The 26,800-nt window shown below is 38.2% G+C and overlaps 2 protein-coding genes and 1 non-coding gene across 3 annotated transcripts in view; 2 read left to right on the forward strand and 1 right to left on the reverse strand.

The window, feature by feature from the left end:
• RPF1 (ribosome production factor 1 homolog) overlaps positions 1-26,800 on the forward strand; it is a 1,036,037-nt gene that overhangs the window by 872,848 nt on the left and 136,389 nt on the right. The gene's annotated exons all lie outside the window — the stretch shown is intronic.
• Positions 1-26,800, reverse strand: part of DDAH1 (dimethylarginine dimethylaminohydrolase 1) — a 188,608-nt gene that overhangs the window by 20,741 nt on the left and 141,067 nt on the right. The window lies entirely within an intron of this gene.
• LOC126008138 (U2 spliceosomal RNA) lies at positions 19,795-19,985 on the forward strand. Its single transcript, XR_007495525.1, has one exon. It is a non-coding gene; the product is annotated as a U2 spliceosomal RNA (small nuclear RNA).

Consider the following 26,800-nt stretch of genomic DNA (forward strand, 5'->3'; position numbering starts at 1 on the left):
CACTGTAGTTTGCACTATAGTTATCAGAGCGGTGCTGTGCATGTCACTTTATTTCCTTTCAGTACCTAGTTCTTGTCCACAGTGATCAGTTCAAACTATCACTGTCATAGTATGTTGGATTACTGGGTCCTATCCTACTCTGTATTCATACTCCACCCTAGGGTGTGACCTGGTGATTGGATTACTCCCTATTTAGTATTCCTTCTCCACCCTAGGGTATGGTCTTGTTAATAAAAGCCTTGGTTTCAGGAAGGTAGGGGCTCATTCTTCAGTCTTTCTCCATTACGCTGCTACTTTCCTTCTTAGGAGCAGAAGGCTTGTGTGGTGTGATTCATGGCTTGAGTGTTGGAATTCCTGAACCCGTTTTTGCACCCTTTCACTGTGTGGATTATTTCCTGTGTCTATGTTTGCTTCGAGACCCCGCATCTCTCCAGGTTCTAGTTTTGGAGCTTGAGGCTTTCTTCACAATAGTAAACCCTTTTGTACTCTAACTACACTAGCCACCCTTTGTGGAAATCTACCATGGACTGGTCTTCTGATCCTCACTCTATTGTCTCTGGATATTATTACCATACTGACTTAATTTTCTTATATCCCACAGATGAGTGAGACTATTCTATGTGTATCCCTCTCCCTCTGACTCATTTTACTCAGCATAGTAATTTCATGTTCATCCATGTACAAGCATTTTTAATGACTTAATTTTTCTGAACAACCATTAATGTGTTCTCATCTGGGTTGTTTCCATAATGTGGCTAAATAGTGCTGTAATAAACATAGGAGTTCAGAGAGCATTTTTGTATTGTGTTTTTGTGTTCCTAGGATAAACCCCCATAATTGGTATTGCTGGATCATATGCAAGCTCAATTTTAAATTTTCAAATTTTCAAAATTTCAAATCTCAAATTTTGTCTTCCAGAAAGGCTAGACTAGACAGCATTCTCACCAGCAGTGAAAGAAAAGGAGATTCTCATTTCATTGAATGAAAATTCTTTCATTCAATATTGTATTTAATAAATATTTTACTTATTCTGAATGCTATAAAATGGTATTTTCTGGTCAAAGATATGGAATTTTTTTGAAATGAATTTCCTTCTTTTCCCCTTAAATACCAATGTAAGCATTGATGTTTAATGACTTCCTAATTGTGTTTCTCACAGTGTAATCTATATGTTTCCTGTCTCAGACTCAAATGGGAGGTCATGATTTCCTTTCCTCTTTTGCTAAATCAGAATATTTCTAAGTGAATCCCTGGAATGTGATTGTTTTGTTCTGTTTCCCTTTGTTGGGGAGTTTCAAGCAATGCTTAGAGGATGTGGAATAACAAGGTCATGTAGCTTGGGTTGCGTGATGCTGGAAAACACTAGGAACTACTTAACAGTATTTGGGGAAACTCCAGATCCATCACCAGCAGTATTCAGAAGACCTGGTAGTGCTCAAGACCATGTGGTGCTGGGGTTGTCACTCATTTTCCAGCCCAAATATATATATATATATATATATTTTTTTTTGTGGTTTTTGGGCCACACCCGGCAGTGCTCACGGGCTTTTCCTGGCTCCGTTCTCAGAAATTGCTCCTGGCAGGCACGGGGGACCATATGGGATGCCAGGATTTGAACCGATGACCTTCTGCATGAAAGGTAAACACCTTACTCCATGCTCTCTCTGGCCCCTCAGCCAATATTCGTAATTACTAAACTTTCACCCCAACCCCAGTGATATGCACTTTTTTTTGTTTGTTTTTGGGTCACACCTGGCAGTGCTCAGGGGTTACTCCTGGCTCTATGTTCAGAAATCGCTCCTGGCAGGCTCAGGGGACCATATGGGATGCTGGGATTTGAACCAAAGATTTTCTGCATGAAAGACAAATGCCTTACCTCCGTGCTATCTCTCCGGCCCCAATATGCATTTTTAATGTGATGCACACTTTCTATGATGCTTGGGTAAACTAAGTATGAGAACAACCAATTTAGATGATCTGAATTAAATTTGAACATGTGCTTCACATTTTAAAAACAATACTATTGCAATGGATAATATACCAACTAGTTGTTAACCTATTTTGGGTTATTATTAGCTAGGATGTAGGTGAAAAACAAACAAGTGATTATAAAAGGTATACAAAGAGAAAACTGGAAGATGGTCAACTAGTGGGAGTCCATCTAATGTTTTCCTATCATTAAGGAAAATATCTACACCCAAAATGGAATGAACACATTTTCATAGATGTCTAATGTTCACTGGTGTCTGGCACTTGAGTGTGATTTAATTAATATAAATAGTGTCAACGACACTATAATGGCAATGTCAATATAAATAGTGTCAATGTCAACATGTTAAATAATTACATCTCCCAGAGTTTCATCAGAAAATACCACTGAATCCAGATAGACCACAGACTGAGGAACTAAAAGCAATGTCTGCACACAGAAAGCACACAGAAAGCAAGTGACTAAACAATGAAGCTTGAGTCAGAGCATTGTGTTTGTGCTACTGAGGATCTGATTTTGGGTCACCATTCCTGAGGGGTATCTTATCCTTCCCAGGTCAAAAGTAGAATGGTCTCTTAGCTAATAGATATTTGTTTAGGAATATCAAGAGACTCAAACTAGACAGCCTATTGATATCCTTTTTGCTATCAAATCATGGATATTCAATTCCAGAGACTAATGTGATGACATGGATGTCAACTGCTTATTTAGTCTGGATCACCATACAGTTGATTTATTCGTACAGACTATGTGAACCCAGGATTAATGGGAGGTTTACTACTTAGGCTTTCATGAGATAAAGACAGACACTTAGGCCCTCCCAAAACATGTGCCAGGAGCCAATGGATATTTCTTGTTAGAAGCCTAGCCTTAAAAGGAACCCTGATCATGATCACTTGTCATTGCTCAAGTCAGACAGATTTTTAATATGATATGCACTGTTAGAGACCAGAAACTCTGGGTTAGAACTCGTGTTTACTAAATCTTAGCACTGTAGCTGCTACAGGGCATGTGTGACCACAAATACCTAGCACAATACCTAGCCCCACATAAATTCAGTGAATTATTGAAACTGTCTTAATTTTTTCAAACATTAAAAAGCTGGTTTTAAAAAACAACATAATTTTCTAAACTTTCTATACATTCTGAGGAAAACCTCTAAGTAAAACTGTTTATATTCAATAACATGAAAAAAATTGGTGAAAAAAAACTAAAAAACTACTGGAAAGTTGGAGAAAAGCACAATAATCCCAAAAGGCCAGTAGTAGATAGAGTGCTTGCCTTGCATGTGGTAGACCTGGATCTGATCCCTGAGCCACATATGGTCCCTTCTACCCCACCAGGGGTAAAATTTCAGCATAGCCAGATGTGACCAACCTCCTCCCTCAAAAAAATTCCAAACAAATGAATGAATAGAATATAATGGCTGAGATTAAAAAAAATAACACAATGGTGGAATTTGGCAGCAGAGTGAAAAACTAAGCGATGGAATCAGTACTCTCAAGGGCAAGATAGATAAAATCATTAAATAATAAAAGTATTGAAAATATAGCTCAATGGTATTGGGTACATACTTTGCAAGCAGAAGGCTCATGTTCTATCTTAAACTGCAGAGTTGCTTGAGGACTATTAAAAGCTATGTATCAGGAATAGCCATGAGTTTCACAAGGGTGGGTCAAAACTTACCCCAACCTACTCTCCCTAAAATAAAAGAATAAAAAGAAAAATAAACATACCCTTCCTGGGAGCAGGGAGTCTAGCAGGAGGAGGTTTGGCAGGCCCCCGCCATGCCGGAGGCCTGCTTGGCCAGGCCTAGTGGGGGTGCGGGACTTGGGTAACCCCAGCACCCCTCTACCACCTTGCTCCAGATCTCCAGGGCTTCCCCGGGCCACACGCCTGGGCAAGCCGGTGAGGTGGGTCCCTTGGTGGAGCTTGAAGGTACCCTAGGCCTTCCCCCACTATCCATGCAGCTCCTTAGGGAGGGTCTGGGTGGGGCTCTGAACTTCTGGTCTCCCAGCTTCTTGAAGGATCTCTCCTTCCTGGGAGCCGGGAGTCTAGCAGGAGGTGGTTTGGCTGGCACTGGTAATCTCTGTCCAGTCTACATTTTCAAAATCGCGCGGGGGCTATTGCCCCCGCGCGTGCACAAGAAACATTAATAGTACCCTCACAAGAAACATTAATAGTACTCACTATCATTGAATTATGTTTTTATGTATGCAGAATGTCCATTTTGTACTCTGCCCTTTTGCATACCCCTTCATAAGTTCATATTTCTCTTTAACTTCTTTAACTCCTATCATCATTACTCCTTTTTACCCTTTCTAACTTAAGTACTGTTGAGTCCTAAGTCACAGACCAAAGTGGTGCCCTAGAGTTAACACCCACCCAACTATTTTAAAAGGCATAAAAAGGACACATATCTTTTCAACATTTTATGGGTGTTTTCTTTGACAGCTATAACTTTTGCTAAATACTTTCTTATACAGTGATGATTCCCCCCCCCATGTTTTTTTATCTTCTCTTTGTGAACTGCTCAATATGGAATTTGGTGTGAAAGAATCCCTCAGTTTAATACTTATGTTTGAACCAAGTCATGGGTCTTGTTGGAAATGTTCTTACGCCCCCATATATCTGAAAGCACCATGTGGCTTTATATCTTGTTTGCGTAGGCACACTAACATGGGAAAATACTATACATACCAATAAGTTCTTATCTAATAGAAATGGGAACACACAAATCTTGTAGTGCAATGAGACCTTACACCCTGAACATTGACATAAAGACCTGGCACAGGCCTCAGAAGAATGGGCATTCTCCATTTACCCCTTGATCTACAGAAGACATTTACAAAACATCCAAGGTTGTATATAACATCACCCGGAGGCAATCCTGTATCAGGGACGACCCTACAGCTGCTCTGACATTGATCTACTCAAAAGAGACACCCCTTAACACTGAGAAGACAACAAGAACAATGACCTGCTTACTGGACAGGGCTTGCTGTATTGCCCCTTAATGGTGAGGTTTGTCTATAACATCACCTGGAAGCAATCCTCTACCACAGAAGACCCTACCACTGCTCAGACATCGTCCTGCTCAAAAGAGACTTCCCTTAACACTGAGAAGACTTAACAACAACCTGCTTACAGGACAGGGCTTCCTGCATTGCCCTTTCATGGTGAGGTGAAACGAGAAGGCACTCCACATCATGACTTCAATGTAGGACATGCAGATTCCAGAATCTTTAATACAGAAACATGAGACCAACAACAGAGACTGTGTGATAAGTGTGTTGGCGCTATGGACAATGTCTTGGATCGAACGATAACTTGCCTGAGGCCTAGAGCTGGTCATATGCCAGGAAACTTCAGGGGTAGGATCTCTTTGTATTTAGGCCAAGGTTATTCCTTTCCATGCCTCTCATATTTTGGTGGGCCTATGCAAACAACAATTGCCACTCTAACACCATTTTTACTGTGCTCCTTGGACTCTAATCCTTAAAAAAAAAAACCGCTTAAAATTTGAGGTTAACTTAAGCTAATATGCATGTGCATGGAAATGTAAAAAATACTATGCTTCTAATGTTTAAGGAGTTACGTAAGTTTGATGGCTTTAGATTGCCTTGTGTGCTGTTAAGAAATATTATAATGTGCTACAATCTGGGAACTTGAGGGACAAAGTAATTGCACATGGATTCTGTTTTATTTATCTTAACTTTCTTTGGTGAAAGTTCAAAGTTAAGATATCAGCAAGGGGACTTCTTCTGATAATTATGTTATGGGTGATTGTCCTTCCACTGTAACTTTACCTTATCCTCTTTCTTTGCATCTTTTGTTCTCATAATTCAAAATAAAAAAATTATAAAAAAAACATACAACAAACTCTGCATGTTGTATGGCACAACAGTAAAAGGAACAACATTTATATTATAGTTATTTGAGGAGAAAAAGGAATAAAAGATAAAATTGCTGGTAGAAGAAATTAGAATAATTTCTAATTTCTAATTATAATTAGAATAGAGAAGTTTGCCAGTATGAGAAAGGGAAGCCTGAAGGTTTCCACATAAAATAAACCCAAATAGAAGAATACCAATATAATCAAAACAAACCAAAGAGACAAAAAAAAAAAAAAGATTCTTAAAAGCTGCAAGAGAAAAACAAAGACTCATATAGAAAGGAACTTCCATAATACTCACATCAGATTTTTTATGAAACTACAGATAAAAAGTAAATGGTATAATATAACCAAAGTCTTGAATGATTAAAAAATGTAAATAACTACCAAGACCAAACAGTATTATGAACATTAAGTAGAAACAAAAATGATCAGACTTAAACAACAAATCCAAAGACAACGACAACAGAATCGATACCCAATCTACAACAAGCTAAACACAGAGGGGACCACTTATACTAGCAGTCTGGGAAGTAAAGGAGGAGGATATGGGATGCATGCTGGGAACAGGGGTGGAGGGAGGACAACAGTGGTGGTGGGAATGCCCCTGATTCATTGTCATTATATGCCTAAAATATTACTGTGAAAAATTTGTAATTCACTTTGGTCAAAATAAAAATTATTATAAAAATGTAAATAACAAAGTGAGCATACTACCAAAGAATTTATACAGATTCAATAGCATCTCTCCGTAAATTCTAATGGAATTCTTTAAGCAAAACAATATCAAAATTTGCATAGAATCATAAAACTCTACGAAGCCACTAAATCATTCAGAGAAAAGATGAGAAACATTGCATTTTCTGATTTTAGATTATACTATAAAGCTCAATTAATAAAAAGACTGTATGTTCTAGTCTAAGTTAGTATAAAATCAGACTATTGGGTCTATGCAGTAAAATTGAGAGCTCAGAAATAAACCCTCACTATGGACAGTTAAGGTTAGATAAAGTAGCTGGGGGTATGAAGTGAATCAAGGAAATCCTCTTTAACAAATTGTGTTTGGAAAACTGGTTGGCTACTCACACAAAAACTCAATTGGACTTCTATCTCACACTATATACAAGAGCTATTTCAAAATATGTTAAAACCTTAATACCAGTATTGCACCCATAGAATATGCAGAGGAAAGCCAGGCAGAACTCTCATGATAAAGTCTTTAGAGGTTTCTCCAATGATTTGACTCCACTGGCAATGAAAACAAAAGCAAAAATAAACAACTTGGACTTCACAGAACAAAGGTTTTTGGTCCATTTTGGAAACTATGGCTTCAATTAAAAATTACCCTACCAAATGGGAGAAAAAATAAATCACTTGTAACTAGTTTCTCTAGCACGACAGTTATAAGGACTGTCAGAATTTCAGTATAATGTCAGGTCTAACAGATACTTCCCTTCAAATCAGGAGAATAATTTGTGGTTAAACTGCCATTTCTAATTTAGCATCCATGGTTCTTATAACCATATACTTTGCAAATATTCAGCCAAGCAATAAGATACTCATCAACATCTAAGGCATTTAATACGTGTGATTTCCACTGAGAGACAGTAATCCAAAACGTGTGATTTCCACAGAGAAACAGTAATCCAAAACGCAACTAGCCTCTTCCCAGATTAACAGACACCTTTTTTAAATCCCTCCGACATCAAGGACACAGGTATTGGCATGGCTGTGAGTGTCACATAGGTCATGCTGTGATGTACAATTTGAGTCTTTGAGGCAGAAATCATCCTGGGTTTCTTTTGCCAACTTAATCCAGCCAATAAGTAATGGGAGACTCTTGTAGAAGGAGGACATGCAAATGTAAAAGGGATTTTTTTGAAGTTTCATGAGTAAAGAAGATAAAGATAAGTAATAAATGGAAAAGGGTAAAGGATAGTGATTCAAAACTCACATGAGCCTTTGATGCTGCCAATGGAAACTTAAATGAGAGCCAACTCCATTCAAGCCCTACAAGCTTAGACAGCTAGCAGAGCTGCTGTCAGTTGGACTTGTCTGACTATAGTTTAGTTCCCAAACTGTGAATCTGGGTCAATAAAATCCAGCAACAGATTTTGCTTTGCCAATTTTCATATGGTTTATTTCTATGTAGAATGTGACAATAACTGAGTGTATGGGAAACTAAATTCTTTTCCAGAGTTCACCAAAGGCATTCATTTCTAAATCAATCATTTCTGAAGTCAAGCTGTACTTCTTGACCAGGGTCTAGTCCTTGGTGCAAGTGCTCTGTACATATTTTGTCCTTTTTGTTCCCTTTCTCTTCAAGTCTATTTGTCATAATGTTCAATTTTTTTCTCAAAAGAACTTCAATTTTTGTCTAATTTTTCATTTGCATAACCACTTTCTTATTTCAGACCTACCTCTTGGATTTCTGTAATATGTGAAGGGATCTCCCTAGTTTGATGACCAAAATTTTTGACTGTTTGAAAATTCTTTCTGAGAAAGCATCTTCATATTTTACATGTATGCTAAAAATCTTTGAGTTCAGATAAACCACAATTACTTGGCACTTGGACAAGAGCCAACTTAAATCTTGGACCTTAATTCTCTTTCTTGCATTGTATTATACATTCCTTATTCTGAGACTCTTGCCCATTTTTTTCTCTCTCTTTCTCTCTCTACCCATCCCTCCATCAATCCTTCCTCTATTCACAGTGTCTCCAAGCAGCACTCACTGTGTTCTCCCCACAACTATGTGAGTCTACTGCTGTGGGGTTTGGCATCTGTGTGATGTTGCTTTGGTTCAGTAGTGCTGTAAGACAACACTCTGGGTCTAGATTATTCCTTGCATAAATTACACCTTTTGGGCTATATTCCTGACCCTTAGTCATTATATTTTGCTAAAAACTCTTTTGTTACTATAATTTACATCATAGAATTATAATAATGTTAAATTTTATTATATTAATATATACCGAGTTATGTGCCCACCACCACCACCAAAGTGTCCATGACCCTCATCCACTATGCTTATACTGCAGTTGGTCTGATCTTTCTCAGCAGAACTCCCCACTCTGCCTGTTAATAAATATTGTAATGTAATGGATTAGAGAGATATTACAGTGGGTACTTGCCTTGCACGAAGCAGACTCAAGTTCAACCCCCAACACCACATATGGTCCCTAACCCCTTATGGCTTGTACCACCACTCCAGCCCCCCAAAATTCTTTTTTAGTTTGTGCTACAGCCAGTGGTGTGGAGGGCTACTTCTGGCTCTGCATTCAGGAATTAAACTCCTTTTAGACTTGAGGTAACATATGGGATGCTGGGGATTGAACAATGGCTTGGCAGTATGCAAGGCAAGTATTCTGTACTATCTCCATAGCGCCAATGGGAGAATGGGAGACTATTTTCAAAAGGAAGCTCTTATCTTATATCATAATAGTGCCAAGTTTTACCTTTTTTTTTTTGTCCTTTCAGAAAAATCTTCACACATCAAGATGAAATCATTTTGTTGAATTTTTTTCTGAATGTGTTGGAGCAGAACATGGAAGCACACATTTTGGTTTAAGAAAATATAACTAAAGCATATTTTTATAATCAAAATGATTTGAACAAGGATGTTTTTGCACAGAAAGTGGATTGTGATGACATTTGAGTAAATACCCAATTAGGTAATTTATTTTAAATTTATGCCCTAGTGAAGTCTTTGCAGAATAAAGGTTACTTTCTCCTGCAAAGCATTAATTTTAATACTTTCTCTACTGGTTTTTTTATGTTTTGTTTTTGGGGCTACATTTGGTGGTGCTCAAGGCTTACTCCTGATTTTGTGCTCATGGTTCACTTATTGTGGCATATAGGGAATCATATCATGTATCTGGTGATCAAACCCAGGTTGACTGTTAGCAACAGATTGTTTTTGGATTTACAATTCATTAATTTCTGCTCTAAGCTTTGTTATTTCCTTCTATCTATCTATCTATTTTTGATTCATTTTATCGATCACTTTCTAATTTTATAAGCTGTGTCCTTAAGTTATTTATGTAGGTTCCTTCCTTCTTCCTGATGTGTGCTTGCAAAGCTGTAAATCTTTTTTTTTTTTTTTTGGTTTTTGGGCCACACCCGGTAACGCTCAGGGGTTACTCCTGGCTATGTGCTCAGAAGTTGCTCCTGGCTTGGGGGACCATATGGGACACCGGGGGATCGAACCGCGGTCCGTCCAAAGCTAGCGCAGGCAAGGCAGGCACCTTACCTTTAGCACCACCGCCCGGCCCCAGCTGTAAATCTTAGTACCACTTTTGCTGTGTCTCAAAAATTCTGATAATTTGTGTCTTCATTCTCACTTGTTTCCAGTAAACTTTTCATTTCCTCTTTGATTTTATCCCTGACCCACTGGTTGTCCAGTAATGAGCTGTTTACTTTCCAGGTGTTAAAGTTTTTCCTCTATGTCTATTTGTAATTCATTTCTAATTTCAATGCATTATGATATGAGAAAATAGTTCATACAGTTTCTATGCTCTGGATTTATGGAGGTATGTTTTATGGGCCAGCATGTGATCTGCCTTGAACAATGGCCTATGTGCATTGGAGAAGAATATGTATCCAGTTTTCTGGGAGTGGAGAGCCCTATATATTTAGGGCTTTCTTCCATTTCTCCTTTCAGAGCTAGTATATTCTTGTTAGGTTTCAGCCTGGTTGACATATCAAGGGGTTGATAATGTAGTGTTGAGGTCTTTCACTATTATTGTGTTGCTACTGATATCTTCTTTCAGATTTGTCAACAACTGTTTTAAATATTTTGCTGGTTCCTCACTATGTTTATATTTAAGAGTGTGATTTCTTCCTCTTGTACATATACCTTAATTATTACAAAATGTCTACCTTTGTCCCTTATAATTTTTAAGCTTTAAAGTTTGTGTCAACTGATACTAATATGGGCACTCCAGCTTTTTTAAGGGAGTTCTTTGATTGGATGATTGTTCTCCAACCTTGATTTTGAGTCTATGTTTGTTCCTAATATTCAGATGTGTTTTTTGTAAACAGCAGAATGTTGGATTCATCTTCTTGATTCATTTTGCCACTATGTGTCTCTTAACTGATGTATTTAGTCCACTGAAGCTGAGAGAGATAATTGTCATGATATTTAGTGTCATCTTTATATAGGAATTTTGTGTGTCTGTTGGTCTGTCTTGTCTTAAAGTAGACCTTTCAGTTTGTCTTTTAAGGCTGGTTTTGAGTCTGTAAAGTTTCTGAGCTGTTTGGTATCTGTGAAGCTTCCTTCAAACCTGAATGTGAGTCTGGCTGGGTGAAGTATTCTAGGTGAGGCATTCATTTTGTTGAGTTTTGTTAATGTATCCCACCACTGCCTTCAGGCCTTGAGGGTTTCTTGTGACAGGTCAAAGGATGCTCCTTTGAATGTAATTTCCCTTTTAGTTCTTGTTGCTAACCCTCTCTGTGGGATTTATTATTGTGACTAGGATTGTCTTGGGACGCTTTACTTCAGATCTCCTTTACTCTGGGCATGCTTTGGTTGCATTTTCTTTATCTCTTGGATTTCCTTTGCAATGATGTCCTTGACTCTTGATTATTCATGGGGATTTTCTTCCAGGGTTTCAGGGACTCTAACGATTCTTATGTTGTTTCTGTTGAGTTTATCAAACTTCTATTTTTGTCTCTTTGCATACTTTCCGAATTTTTTTTCCATTTTCTGATCATTTTCTTTTCTTTTTTTTTTTTGGTTTTTGGGCCACACCCATTTGACGCTCAGGGGTTACTCCTGGCTATACGCTCAGAAATTGCCCCTGGCTTGGGGGGACCATATGGGATGCCGGGGGATCGAACCGCTGTCCGTCCTATGGTAGCGCTTGCAAGGCAGACACCTTACCTGTAGCGCCACCTTCCCGGCCCCTTCTGATAATTTTCTAAGGCTCTTTTTCAATCTCTTCTGTTGCATGGGGTTGTTATGCACCTCATCTTTCAGCTCACCGAGTCTGTCCTCAGCCACTGTTACTCTGTTTGAGAGAGGCTTTCAGTGAGGTTTTCGTTTTGCCTGTTTTTAGCCCTGTTATTTCAGTTTGGAACTTTCTCATTTCTATTTTCATATCCTCTTTATTCTTATTTGTGGTCCATTCAGTTTGTTCCATGCTTTGAGTTCTATGAGGATCCTCCATATTTCTTCTCTCAAGTTTTTATCTGAGAGGCCAAATCAGTGGTAGGCACCTTTTGAGTCATCAGAGCTGCCATCTCCATTCAACGCATGGCGTTGGGTGTCTTTTTCCCATTGTCACACTTGTAGTGTGATGTTTTCTATGTATTGTGCTGAGGTTTACTGAGATTCAGGCACACATTTTGGGAAGTTACAGGGATTCTTGAATACGAAGGCTCTCAACTTAGTACGTGCTTAAAAAAATGTGGCAGCTGTGGACTTGATCTAGACTCAGAACATGAGAATTTTCTTCAGAATACCCACCCAGAGAAGTATATAACAGAAAATTATTCCTTAGATTCTTTTAAATTATACCCCTCAGTGGGAACCACTGACTTCAGGTTACACAGAAATGTCTTTCATAAGCAAGAGTGTTGGATTGAAAGGTTCCTTAAAAGGACATTTGATAAATCATCATAACAGGTGTTTGAGCCCACCTCACAACAACTCATAGAATTTACTGAATATTTTTTGATCTCTTTGTAGAATAAACACTACTTAAAATGTATTCCTTTCCTTTTATTCATGTTTTCTTTAAAGCTCCTCACCTTACCATATATACAAAAACCAGAAAACAAACAACACAGTATTATTCCCTTTCTTCTATTCTTCCCAATTTTACTTTGGGATTAAGGTTGAAATTCAGTAAGATCATTTAGATCTCAGATCCTCAGATTAATTATCACCCTATTATGCCAAAGCATAACTGTTGGCATATAGCTGAGAATATTGTCAGATAAAACAACTGCTGCCAAAAGGGCAGAATAAAACTTGTTGAATTCTCACTGGACATTTGGTTTTGTGTTTTTATTTTTTTAATGCAGGCATGATAGGTTAAAAATATTATTTTGTGGATCTACCACTGGAACAGACCAGACAAGAACCAGTTAAACCTGCTTTCAGATCACCAATACACCTTTTATAGTAGATAACCATGGCTATATAGTATATTTTCCTGTTACCACACAAATGAAAACGCAATGCAATATTTTTCATTTCTGTCACAAATTCATACTAGCTTTTAATTGTGCTACTTGGGTTTTGCTATTGATTTCCTAGTAGTCAATAAAGGAAATTTCAGGTTCCCCAAAAGAAAAACAAAAAGAAGAGATTTTTCATTTTCCTTTTTCAAAATAAAACCATCTTAAAATAATATGGACATTTTGGGGCATAAAATCAATGCTAAAGCTGAGTTAAAAATTAGAGAAACATTGTCTGAGTGCCCTCTATTACAGTTAGTCATTCACAAGAGAAAATAAAGATATGATATGCAATTGAAATTAGATGCCAAATAGCTGATGTTCTTGTTCGAGAAATCTTACAAATGAAGTTAGTTTTTTCAGGAAGTACATTAGAAGCCTAAAGAGACATTTCATCAAGATGTATTATGAGCATTTTCATTTAAATGGTCAAGACTAGGCTTGTTCTTCAAGTCTGTGTTCCCCTTTGACATGTAATTCTTACATGTCTCTTACTCTCCCTTACATCTTTCTAAGTACATTTCAATCAAAACTATATTAATTCACAAAAACAAAATAAAATATCAAATCTACTGAAATTCCAATTTCAGTTTTATTTACATGACAAAGTCACAAAAATGGAGAAATTAATCTTAAAAATTTGTTTCTTAAAGTATCCTCAATATTTATATTAAAGTATTTTGAAATAATAATTATAGTGATACAAAAGAAAAAAAAGACACACACATAACAACAAATGCTAACAGGAGTAATGAACTACTTCTTGGGGTTTGGAAGGTGAGGTAGCTATTTTGCTGCCCTGCCGGTAGAGGGCATAGCAACCTCAGCTTGTCAGCACTGACGTCCAGTTATGCTGGGAGGACAGCAACTTCATTCTCTGAGTTTAACGAAAGTTTAAGTCTCAGGCCCTCCCTTTTTCTTATTCTCCCTTCCACCTTTCCTTTCCTCTCTTTTGCATTCATCTTTTCTCTTTCCCTCATCCCCAATTGACTTAATGCTACAAAGAGAGTGAGATAAGGATCTTTACTGGGAATCTGTTCTAAGGCCAGGAAATACAACCTGTTTTCCTGACACAAAAGCATAAAATTAATGAAGGATGTGGATAGGAAGTAGATTTTGTCATGAATTTAGAAAAAGGTTAAGTGAGGTGTAGAGTACACCGATCTTTTATACTATTTCTCTCCTAACTTCATTTAGGTATAACCGACAATTATAAATGTATACATTTAATAAGGTATACAAAGGTTGAGAGTGGAGATAGAGAAAATTGGAATATGTTTGTGAGGGTTACATAAGTCATCAAGTTTTGTTCTTAATTAGGGCCAAGGACACGATACATAGTACATACTAGTGTCAATCCCAGGCACCAAAATAACAAAGGCAATAAAAAATTAAAAATAATTGCTAGTCTGTAGAAAACAGGCATTGTTTACAAGGTGAAATGGGAATTTGAGAATATATTCTCTATCTTTCGCTCTTTAAGATACACCTGATGCGGTTAGGAACAACCAACCAGCTTTCAAGGCCAAAGTATATGTACAATACGCCAGTCTACAGCTGGTTAAACACATTTACCTAACTTTTTTTTTTACATCAGAAAATAAAAAAAACTGGGGGCCGGAGAGAGCACAGCAATGGGTGTTTGCCTTGCACGCAGCCAATATAGGATGAACGGTGTGGTTCGATCCCTGGCATCCAATATGATCCCCTGATCCTACCAGGAGCAATTTCTGAGTGCAGAGCTAAAAATTACCCCTGAGCGGTTGGGGGAGACCCCATGTGCAAGACCTTCTCCCTAACTTGGGTGCGCTGGGAGCCTTGATAGGCCCCCAGCCTTCCCCTCTTCTGCCCCTAGCCTCCAGGCCTTCTGGGGTGGCAGCCCAGCCGGCCAGAAATGGTTGGTCCTACCTTCGGGTGTGCTGAGATTTGCTCGGTTGCACTGTTTGTCACTGGCAATTTCTGACCACTCTGCATATGGAAAACCGCACTGTATGTATTAAGAGTATTCCTTATCTTTATGTTATGTTTTGCGTATCCAGAATGTCCATTTTGTATTCTGCCCTTTCCCACACCCCTACAAAGCTCACTTTTGCTCCTTAACTCTCTCACCCCTCAAACATCACTAACCCACATTACTCTTTTTTAACTTCAGTATTGCACAATCCTAATCACAGACCAAAGCCGTGTATTGTGTGTAACAACCCTAAACTGTTTCAAAAGACATAAAATGGACACGTATTTCTTTAGAATATTTTGTGTTTTTTCTCTGACAACTATAAGTCTTACTAAATATTCTCTTATACAGTGACGATTCTAACCACTTTTTATCTTCTCTTTATGAGCTGTTCAACAAGGAATTTTGGTGAAAGAGTCCCCCAGTTTAATGCTTATGATTGAACCATATCATGGGGATTGTTGGACTTGTTCTTATGGCCCCATATGGACCAATAATGCCACGTGGCATTGCTCCTTTTTTGCATAGGCACATTAAAATGGGAAAATACTATATATACAAATAAGATCCTATCTAATAGAGATTGGAACACACAAATCTTGTAGTGCAAAGGGACCTTACACCCTGAACATTGACATAATGACCTGGCACAGGCCTCAGAAGAAAGGGCATTTTTCATGTACCCCTGAACCAGGGAAGCCATCCACAAAACATCCAGGTTTGTCTATAACATCACCTGGAAGCAATCCTCTACCACGGAAAACCCTACCACTGCTCAGACATCGACCTGCTCAAAAGAGACTTCCCTTAACACTGAGAAGACTTAACAACAACAAAGACCTGCTTACAGGACAGGGCTCTCTGCATTGCCCTTTACTGGTGAGGTGAAAGGAGAGACGCTCCACATCCTGACTTCAATGTAGGATATGCAGATTCCAGGATATTTAATACAGAAACATGATACCAACAACAGAGACTGTGTGAAAAGTGTGTTGGCACTACGGACAATGTCTTGGATTGGACGATCTAACTTGCCTGGAGCCTAGAGTTGGTCTTATGCCAGGAAACTTCAGGGGTAGGGTCTCTTTGTATTTAGGCCAAGGTTATTTCTTTCCATGCCCCTCATATTTTGGTGGGCCTATGCAAACAACAATTGCCACTCTAACACCGTTTTTACTGTGCTCCTTTGATTCATCCTTAAAAAAAAAAACCACTTAAAATTTGAGGTTAACTTAAGCTAATATGCATGCACATGGAAATGTAAAAAATACTATGCCTCTAATGTTTAAGGAGTTACATAAGTTTTATGGCTTTAGATTGCCTTGTGTGCTATTAAGAAATATTATAATGTGTTACAATCTGGGGACTTGAGGGACATAGTAATTGTACATGGATTCTGTTTCATTTATCTTAATGTTCTTTGGCTGAAAGTTCAAAGTTATGATATCAGCAAGGGGACTTCTTCTGAGAATTATGTTATGGGTGATTGTCCTTCCACTGTAACTTTACCTTGTCCTCTTTCTTTGCATTTTTGTCCTCATAATTAAAAATTAAAAAAAAAAAAGAGAAAAAAAAATTACCCCTGAGCATCGCTGGGTATGACCCAAAAATAAAAACAAAAACAAAAGAAGGAAGAAAATAAAGAAACTTCTTTTATTTTAATACTCAGGCTTCTGAGTGCCACCTTGGGTGTCCTGCTGTGGGTTCCAGGTGGACTCTATTAGGGGGCTCCAGGCTTCCCCCCTCCCTACTCTAGGGAGGAGGAGCAGAGGGAGGGGCCGGGCAGATAGCTGGCTTCTGGTGTTTTGATCCTGGAGGCCGGCTCTTCCCAGGTATGGGATTAGGGGACACCCCAGACCGCAGGCATATTCCCTAGCTTTAGGGGGGTGCTGGGAGGCTTGGCAGGCCTCCAGCCATTCCCCTATTTCCTCCTCTACTCCAGGTCTTCCCTGGTTGCTGGCCCAGGTGGACTCTATCGTGGTCCTCAGGCTTTCCTCCTTTCTCTCCCGACACTAAGTGGGGGACACATGGGGTGGATGGCGGGCTGATGCAGCACTGGTGTATGTCGGGACATTACATCATGACATTCACTAGTATTTTTTTTCTCATTGGTCTCCATTTCAAAAACCGTGCAGGGGTTTATATATATATATATATATATATACACACACACACACACACACACACACACACACACACACACACACACACACACACATATATATATATATATATATATATATATATATACCATATATATTTAAAATAAAATGGGAGGATGGACTTTTAGTTTGGGAAGAGACCATTTCGGGTGGGGGTACCATATATTTTCAAAATAAAAATGAGAGGATGACTCTCAGGCTGGGAAGAGGCCAGTACTCTTTACCTACTTGTTTACTCTCAACGGCCTCTTGGCCTCTTCCTTCTTTTATTGTGTAACTGGTTGCTAATACTAGGTTTCTGATTAGTTCCTATAAACAGTGACAATTGAGTCCACTATCTTAAGCTAGTTTATTTTCCCCACTTTTTATCTTTTCTCCTCTTTGTGAACTGTTCAATAAGGTATTTTGGTGAAAGAGTCCCTCTCTATCTTTCCTTTCCTTTGTTATTTATTAAATAAGGAAGTTTATAGAAGTGTCCCTCCATTTAAAGTTTATATAAGAACCAAGTCAATTGAATTGTTGGACTTGTTCTAGCATCCCCATAGGCACCAATCTTGCCATGTGATATTGTTTTTCCTTTGCATAGACACATTAAAATGGGAAATTATATACAAACACGTTCTTATAGAGATAGGAACACACAAATTTTCTTAAACGGTGACAATTGTGTCCACTGTCTTAAGTTAGATTGTTTATTTTCCCCACTTTTTATCTTTTTTTTTTCTTTGTGAACTGTTCAATAAGGAATGTTGGTTAAAGAGTCCCTCAATTTAATGTTTATGTTTGAACCAGGTCATGGGGATTGTTGGACTTGTTCCTTCAGCCCCCTTATGTGCTGTTAACGCCTGGTGGCATTATTCCTTGTTTGCATAGGCACATTAAAATAGAAAATACTATCCATACAAATAAGTTCTTATCTAATAGAGATAGGAACACACAAATCTAGTGGTGCAATGGAACCTTACACCCTGAACATTGACATGATGACCTGGCACAGCCTCAGAGGTTTGGGCATTTCCCAGTCACCCCTGAACCAGGGAAGCCATCTACGAAACATCCAAAGTTGTCTATGACATCACCTGGAAGCAATTCTCTACCAGGGAAGACCCTACTGCTGCTCTGACATCGATTTACTCAAAAGAGTTTTCCCTTAACACTGAGAAGATTTAAACAACAACAACGACCTGTGTACCGGACAGGGCTTTCTGCATTGCCCTTTAATTCTGAGTTGAAATTAGACGTCACTCCGAACCATCCTGACTTCAATGTAGGATATACAGATTCCAGGACCTTCAGTACAGAAACAGGATACCAACAACAGAGACTGTGAAAAATAAAACTGTATGGGCACTACAGACAAAGACCAGGATTGGACAAACTAGTTTGCCTGGAGCCTAGAAATGGTCTTATGTCAGGAAACTTCAGGGGTAAGGTCTCCTTGTACTTAGGCCAAAAGTTTTTCCTTTCCATGACCCTCATACTTTAGTGGGCCCATGCAAATGATAATTGCCACTCTGACATTGTTTATACAGTGCTCCTTTGACTCTAAACCTTTAAGAAACCACTAGTAAAAATATCTGGAACTGCAAAAAAAAAAAAAAAGGTTTACATTAGTGTTAACATATATGCTTTTAGTTAAACTAGCATTCTGGGGGATAAAGGAGGGAGAAAGGGATATATGCTTGGGAACAGGGATGAAGGGAGTGGGGGTGATGGATATTCCCCTGATTCAATGTTAATATGTACCTAAAATACTACTGTGAAAAATATGTGTCATTATGATAAAAAAAATTGTGTTTTATTTAGGAATGTTCTTTGACTTACATGTATTATTATATTATATTAATTATAAGTTATGTTATGTTACGTCAGTTTACCTCAATATGTTAATCAGTTTTGTCTCTTAAATAAATTTTTTTTTTTTTTGGTTTTTGGGCCACACCCGGCAGTGCTCAGGGGTTACTCCTGGCTGTCTGCTCAGAAATAGCTCCTGGCAGGCACAGGGGACCATATGGGACACCGGGATTCGAACCAACCACCTTTGGTTCTGGATCGGCTGCTTGCAAGGCAAACACTGCTGTGCTATTTCTCCGGGCCCTTGAATAATTTTTTTTTTTTTTTTTGGTTTTTGGGCCACACCCTGTGACGCTCAGGGGTTACTCCTGGCTATGCACTCAGAAGTTGCTCCTGGCTTCTTGGGGGACCATATGGGACACCGGGGGATCGAACCGCGGTCGGTCCTAGGCTAGCGCAGGCAAGGCAGGCACCTTACCTCCAGCGCCACCGCCCGGCCCCCCTTGAATAAATTCTTACAATAAAAAAAATACTCAGGCTTCAGTCCAGGTGGCATTCGCTCCATTAAAAGCACAGACATTCCCCCTGCCCCCATCTTTTGGGGGGGAAATGCATTTTATGGCACAAAAAATATGGTACCTAGCTATTGGAGAATTATTTCTGAAACTTAATCATATTCCACTTTCAACAATATAGTTCATACACTGAATAGTGCCAGGATCAAACTTAGAGTCACACACTTGCTAACTATTTGCTTGATCAGTTCAGTTATATCCCCAGACATCTTCTTGTCTTTTTAAAATAATCCTACTCTATTGCTTCTCAGCCTTTTGACTAAGATCAAGTGTAGTATCTGTTCTTATCAGTTTAATATCTGATACATCATCTATCCAACGACAATATATTAAATGGATTTTTGGCACTAGGAATTGGAATAGAAGCTTGCTCCGTCCATTCCACACATCAACCTGGTATTGCAGTACCGCCAGGAATGGTGCAGAAAATAAAATCCTAATCTACCTGCAACCAGCAGTTTTGTTTAATATTAACTTAATAAAATAATAGGACATGAATTATTCAATACATACAGTAGAATATGTATTTAATTGAATATGTATTATTTGACTTCTTTTGTGTGAATTAAGTTTGTGAGCAGCAGTTCCAAATGTGCAGCAACTGGAATTATCATTTTTTTTGAGAAGGTGGACATACCAGATGTAAGAGTCTCAGTAGGCATATAGTATCTGTGCATGGTAATTAATGTTTATAATTCTTCTCTTTTATAGCAACGGTCAGGATGAATGTGGTAGTTGCCCAAAGGCATGAATGGCAAATGAAAAAAATATGGGAGAAAAACTATAGATAGGGCAGTTTTCTCTAAAGATGATTTTTTTTGAGAGGGCCACACCCAGTGACAGGGGATACTTCTGGCTATGTGTTCAGAAATTGCTACTGGCTTGGGGGACCTTATGGGAACCTTATGGGACACCGGGGATAGAGCCGAGGTCCGTCTTGGGTCAGCCGCGTGCAAGGCAAATGAATGCTCTACCACTGTGTTATAGCTCTGGCCCCTCTACAGATAAATTTTATAAGAAAGTAACATTTTTAACATTAGACCAGATTTTAAATATGCTTAGAAATTTTTTCAAATCAGCCTGACCTCTGCTTCTCTACTTCATTGACTGTAGCAATGGTAAAATGAAATAATAAGCCCTCCTTTTTTCCTTCTCTGTATTAAATGTACTGGGTTATATGCCCTGTATTCAAGGCACTCTGGACATAAAATATTTTATTTTTAATTTAGTTTTTTAATTTTTAGTTTTATTTTGTATATAGTCAACCTAAAATCACAAAGCTGTTCATGATTGGGTTTCAGGTGTGCATTATTTCAACACCAATCTTCAGCATCCACTTCCCTCCATGAATGCCTCTTTCCACATTTGCCTCCTATCAGTCTGCTTCCCCCTCAGGCACACTTTCTCATATGTGTAATTTATTGCATTGAGGTTTACAGTACTTTTCCTGATAGGATTTCATACATAACACTTGACCACCTTTCAGCACCACATCCTCCTCCTGACTGAAAGCTTCCCTCCACCTAAGGTGTTTCTACCCCCACCCCAACCTCCACTTTCTCCCCAGCCCTCCGAAGTGTCTTGCTTCTATTGAACACCAGATTCTCATGTTTGTTGTTTCCATCACCTTTGAGTAATTGTTATTCCATCATCATGTTTCTTTATATCCCATGTATGAAAAATCATTCTATGTAGGTGTCTCTCCCTCTAACTAATTTCACTCCACCTGATACTCTCTAGGTTCTTCTGTGTAAAAATTTCCAAACTGTACTACGAAACTGTAGTATTAATTAAAAGGGCCTGGTACTGGAATAAAGTCAGACCTTCAGATCAATAGGATAGAGTGGAATATTCTTAATAAAACCCTCAATATATGATCAATTAATATTTGGTAAAAAAGAAAAAAAGATGAAGTAGAACAAGAAAAGCCTCTTCAACAAGTAGTTTTGAAATATATGCAAAAAACAGAAAGCAGGGGCTGGAGTGGTGGTGCGGAACGGTAAGGCATCTTGCCTTGCTGATGTAGCCTAGGACGAACCGTGGTTCAATCCCTTGGTGTCCCATATGGTTCCCCAAGCCAGGAGTGATTTCTGAGAACATAGCCAGGAGTAATCCCTGAGTGTCACTGTGTGTGGCCCCCAAACAAAACAAAACAAAACAAAACAAAAAAATAGAAAGCAAAAAAATAGAATGAACTCATATTTGTTTCTAACACTATGAACAAAAGGCAAATAAAAATGGATTAAAGACCTGTATCCATAATGTACATGGTGAAAAATGTAGGCAGAACATTCCAAGACATTGCAGCTAAAGGCATCTTTAGGAATAAAAAAAACACTGTCCAAGCATGTGGAAACAAAGGTAAAGAAATGTGCCTATATTAAATTAAAAATGTTTCTGCACCTCAAAAGAAATGATGACCAGGAATCAAAGACAGCCGTGATTAGGAGAGATTATTTGCCCACCAATAAGGGGTCAATACTAAAAATATGTAAGGCACTGGTGGAACTTTAGAAGAAATGAATAGTTTTCCTCAAAGAAAAAATACAAATGGCCAGAAGGCACATGATACAATGTTCTGCATCACTAATTATCAGGAATATGCAAATGAAAATAATGAGTTATCATCTTATACCATAGAGACTGGCATATACAAAAAAAGACAAAAACAACCAGTACTGGATATTTTTAACAGAGGATTGCTGAAGTCTTTCTAGTCAAATAATTTCAATTAAAGATAAAACACAATAGTAAATCTACTATAACATAGAGAAATATTATAAATATCCCCACATGAATCCACTTTACTAACCAAGAATAGGCTGCAACTCATAAAATATTCCCCATCTATTAAGATTTTACCTAGAAATCCTTGAATGCTCCAACTTCATTGAAATTAATCAATCAGTTAATTAAATTAATTTTAGACTCTGAAGCAAGTAAATACACAGCAAACAGTGATAGATGGAGAAAGAGCTTCTCTCTACAGGCAAAACTAGAAATGTAGGGTTGCAAGGGAAAAATAAATGCTTGGGAATAGACTCACATTTTCCCCAAGGCAGGTGAGATTTAGAAAATCAGCAAAAATTGTAGTAAAAGGAGTGGCAGAAAAAAAATTGTAATGAGAGGAATGTTTGGTAAGGTAAGGAGAAATATACAGCTCAACCAGAACCAATACATAGCAAAATAATTAGAAAAACTTTTCCATTAGACAAAGAATTAATGCATTGAGGTTGACAATTGGGAGAGGAGACTAGGGCATATAATCTGATTCTGGAACTATAAGTACCTATTTATAATTATTAATTTTACTAGGCTTCAGAACTTTGGTCTGTGAAATAGAAAAAGCAAAATTATATATGCTTTCATTATCTACAAATAACATATTTGTACCGATTTCTTGTTCTGCCTGTCCATATTAGATTTCATAGCTCCAAATTAGTAGTAAGACTTGGCTAATATTCTATTGATTGCTCTAATATAGGATCACAACCTGTTCTAAAAATAAACAGTTCAGTACATTAAATATTAACCTTCCCAAACCAGACAACATGGCCTCATGGAGATCATACTTTTCAGTATATTTGTACATTTATATTCACTACAAGTTAAGAAGAATCTTTTGATAGTAGGAGCATGGTGGGGGGGGCATTTGACTTCACTACAGGACACAGTTCAAAGAAGTACATTTACTAATAGAAAATATAATATCCCAAAGCTGTCTTTCTATTTAGTGAGGATTATTTATAGCTTCAGAGATAGAAAGTTTCAAGTATAGAGTGAAAGCATTAACTTGAATCAACTTTACATGAAGAAGGGCTATTAAGTCCTCACAAGCTGCCCTAAAAATATAACCGTCCAAGCTGAAAATGGGACTGGCAGATAAATTAATGGAGAACTGGCAGTGAGCTGTAAAGTCATACAATGGGTATTGGAGTTTGGCTGTTTTTTCTAGGTCACTAGTGATCTTTTTATTCCTGGTTGGTTTTTTTTTTCCCGTTTGGTTGCAGGGTCTTCCTCCTCCAGCATTTTTCTTTCCAAGGGAATGACGGTCCAACATTTTGGGAACAATTTTGTTGAGTTTAGTGAGTAACTAGTTCTGAGATAAACACCTTCTTCATGTTTTATAGTCACTACATACTCAGAATTCACGTATAACCAAGCAAACAATTATATCCAGATTCCCACAATTATGTACTGCTTTGTTGGGCAGAGAGATAGCACAGGGATTAAGGTACTTGTTTTGCACATGGCAGTCCTGGGTTTGATGATGGTACCACATACTGTCACTTTAGCACTGCTAAGAGTAGCATCCCCAGCTCACAGAACTAGGAGTGAGTAAACCTTGAGCATTGCCGTGTGGCACCCTAGACTCCTCAAAATATTCTTCTTAGTCATTCCTTAGTCCATAAGCCCATCTGGAATTCTCTCATGGAATCACTCCTTAACTTCAAAACACTACAAATACCCTATATAGCCCCATTTTCTCTTCTAAATTTTTTCTCTATAGCGAATCCTTGGAGTGGTCTGTCCTTTCTTCAAAACAGCAGTTAGAGGCATATTTCATATCATGTAGTGCTTGGTAATTACATCATATTTATGCTTTGCTATTTATTAGTTTCTCCAGACTATTTGAATTAGGGCCTAGTCTACTCAGAATAATAGATGGACCTACTTTTACTAATTTGCTTATTGAGAAGTGGTTCTTATTACCAATTTACCCCAAGCCTCAGTATCTTCTACTTTACTTGTAATCTGTTTCAGATATATTCAGGCTTACCCTGCTGCCATGAAAAAGCACTATAATAAATTAATCTTTAAGGAGAAAAGTAATCTTTTGAGCTCCCTTCAGTGATACCCTTCATCAAATGTTTACTTTCATTACACCATTTTTCCAAGAAGTTGACAAGACCTGCAAGATATGGCAGAACAAAAGATAGTCTAAAGAAACATAAATGGCCACAAGGAAACAAACTTTTGAGACAAATTTTTCAGCAAAAATGATTAAAAATCCTACAGATGCAACCAAACATACAGTGAGAAAACAGCTTGGTGATCTGACCAGAGAAATTGCAGATAACTTAAAAGAGGAGCCATACCAAGCTTAGCATTGAGATAGAAAAGATTGAAAGCTCAGGGCAAAAAAGATAATATGAGTCAAGGCTCTTGCCTGCATGTGGAGCTCCCTGGCACCACATATGTTCCCCTAAATACATATGGGTCACTCCTAAGTACAGAGCCAGGAAAAGACCCTGATCACTAACCATTGTGCCCCAAAGAAAAGACTGAGATAAAAGCAAATAAGTTCGATATCTTGAGAAACACGGTTTCCTCTCTCTATCCTAACCAGAATCCTATCTTCGCTCATTTACTATTCATATATACTGCTGTGCAGTAACCGTCTGAGAGGAAGAGGAAGGGGTTTATTCCAGCCCAGCATTTAGAATGATCCCAGAGGTTGTCACTTGATCTCTGTCTCCTTACATAATAAAGACACTGTCACTTTCCACATTGCTTTATCCATTCAGCAGAAATTTGTAAAGGACCCACCCACAGGCCAAGCACAAAAAATAAAGTGAACAAAACAGATACTTTTTTTTTTTTTGCCTTAATGAAGAATCCAATTCCTCTTGTAGGATCATTAGTTTCAGATAAGAAATGTGCCTTTGAACTGCAAAACACTGTAAAATGGAAATCTACTTCCACTCTAGATCAATCTGGACAAAAATTATTTTTTCAAAGCTTTCCTATTTTCATCTGTGAAATGAGGAAAGTTGTTGGTGAAAATTTTTATATATGATTTTAGACCTTACTTGGTAGTGTTCAGGCACTACTCCACTCTTTGCTCAAAGGTGCCTGATGGTCCTGAGGAGACCATGAGGTGTTGGGAATTGAACCATCGCCTCTTACATGCAAAGTATGTGCTTCAGCCTATTGAACTCTCTCTCTGGCTCCATAACTTAATTAAATGCAAGCATTCCAAGTGCAAGTGAAGAAGTTAGGATGTTTAATTACTACTAGATCATAGTTTTCTAAAAGATTATTAGGATGCACTTCAAATATAAGAAATGATACTTTAACTGCACTCACCTTTTACCAAGGGTTGTTCTAGCTATTCGTGGGTGATTATTGTTCCAACTGAATTTCAGGAGTGTTTGATCTACTTTTTTGAAGAATGTAATGGGTATGCTTAGAGGGATTGCATTAAATCTGTACAATGCTTTGGGGGAGTATTGCTATTTTAATGATGTTAATCCTGCCAATCCATGAGCAGGATATGTGTCTCCATTTCCGTTTGTCCTCTTTTATTTCTTGAAGCAGGGTTTTGCAGTTTTCTTTGTATAGGTCCTTAACTTCTTTAGTTAACTCTAAGATTTTTGAGTTTGAGTGACACTACTGTGAATGGGGTTGTTTTTTTTTTAATGTCCATTTCTTCTCTATCATTATTGGTGTATTAGAAGTCCATTGATTTGACAGAGCATGAAAACCTGCAAGGCTTTGGAAAAGCCGGCTCCCTGTGTGTGACACCAGGCGGGGAAAATCCACTAAAGTACACCGGCCCAGTGGGGCCCAACTGTGAAAAACTGTGAGTGTGACCTGTATATGTCTGTCTACTGTCCTCTTGCGTGAAACTCTTGCGAGTGGGGCAAAAAGAGGCTCCAAGGGAGCACGGCCGCTCCGCTTTGCTACGCGGCCGTGCACTCTTTCTAAGGAAAGAACACTATTGCAACAAGAAGGAAAAATTACACTAAGAACAGTGCTATATCACAGAAGCAAACATTTCTCTCCGGACTGTCTTCTCTGTTGCATGCTCGGGCCTAAGATTTGACTCAGTGTGAGGCTTCATCCACAGAGGACTCCCCTCCCTTAGAGGCAAGTCAGCCCATCCAGAGAGAGCCAGAGGAGTGTGCTGCCTGCATCATATAGACAATGAATACCACCACAACACGTAGAAAAACCCACAATACAAGTGTGACAATGGGGAAACAACGCAGGCCAGCATCAGACATAGAGAATGAAGATGACAATTCTGAGGACCAGATAATGACCAACCAACTAATCAACCTCTCAGATAAGGACTTTAGACTAGCAATATGGAAGATGCTCAAAGATCTCCAAGAAACCATGGATCGAGTTGAACAGAACACTAATAAGAACCAAGAAAATATGAAGACAGAAATCACAAAACTCCAAACTGAAATAACATGTCAATTAACAGGACTGAAAAAGTCAGTAAACGAAGTG

This window comes from Suncus etruscus, chromosome 4, assembly GCF_024139225.1.
Source record: "Suncus etruscus isolate mSunEtr1 chromosome 4, mSunEtr1.pri.cur, whole genome shotgun sequence".
NCBI lineage: Eukaryota > Metazoa > Chordata > Mammalia > Eulipotyphla > Soricidae > Suncus > Suncus etruscus.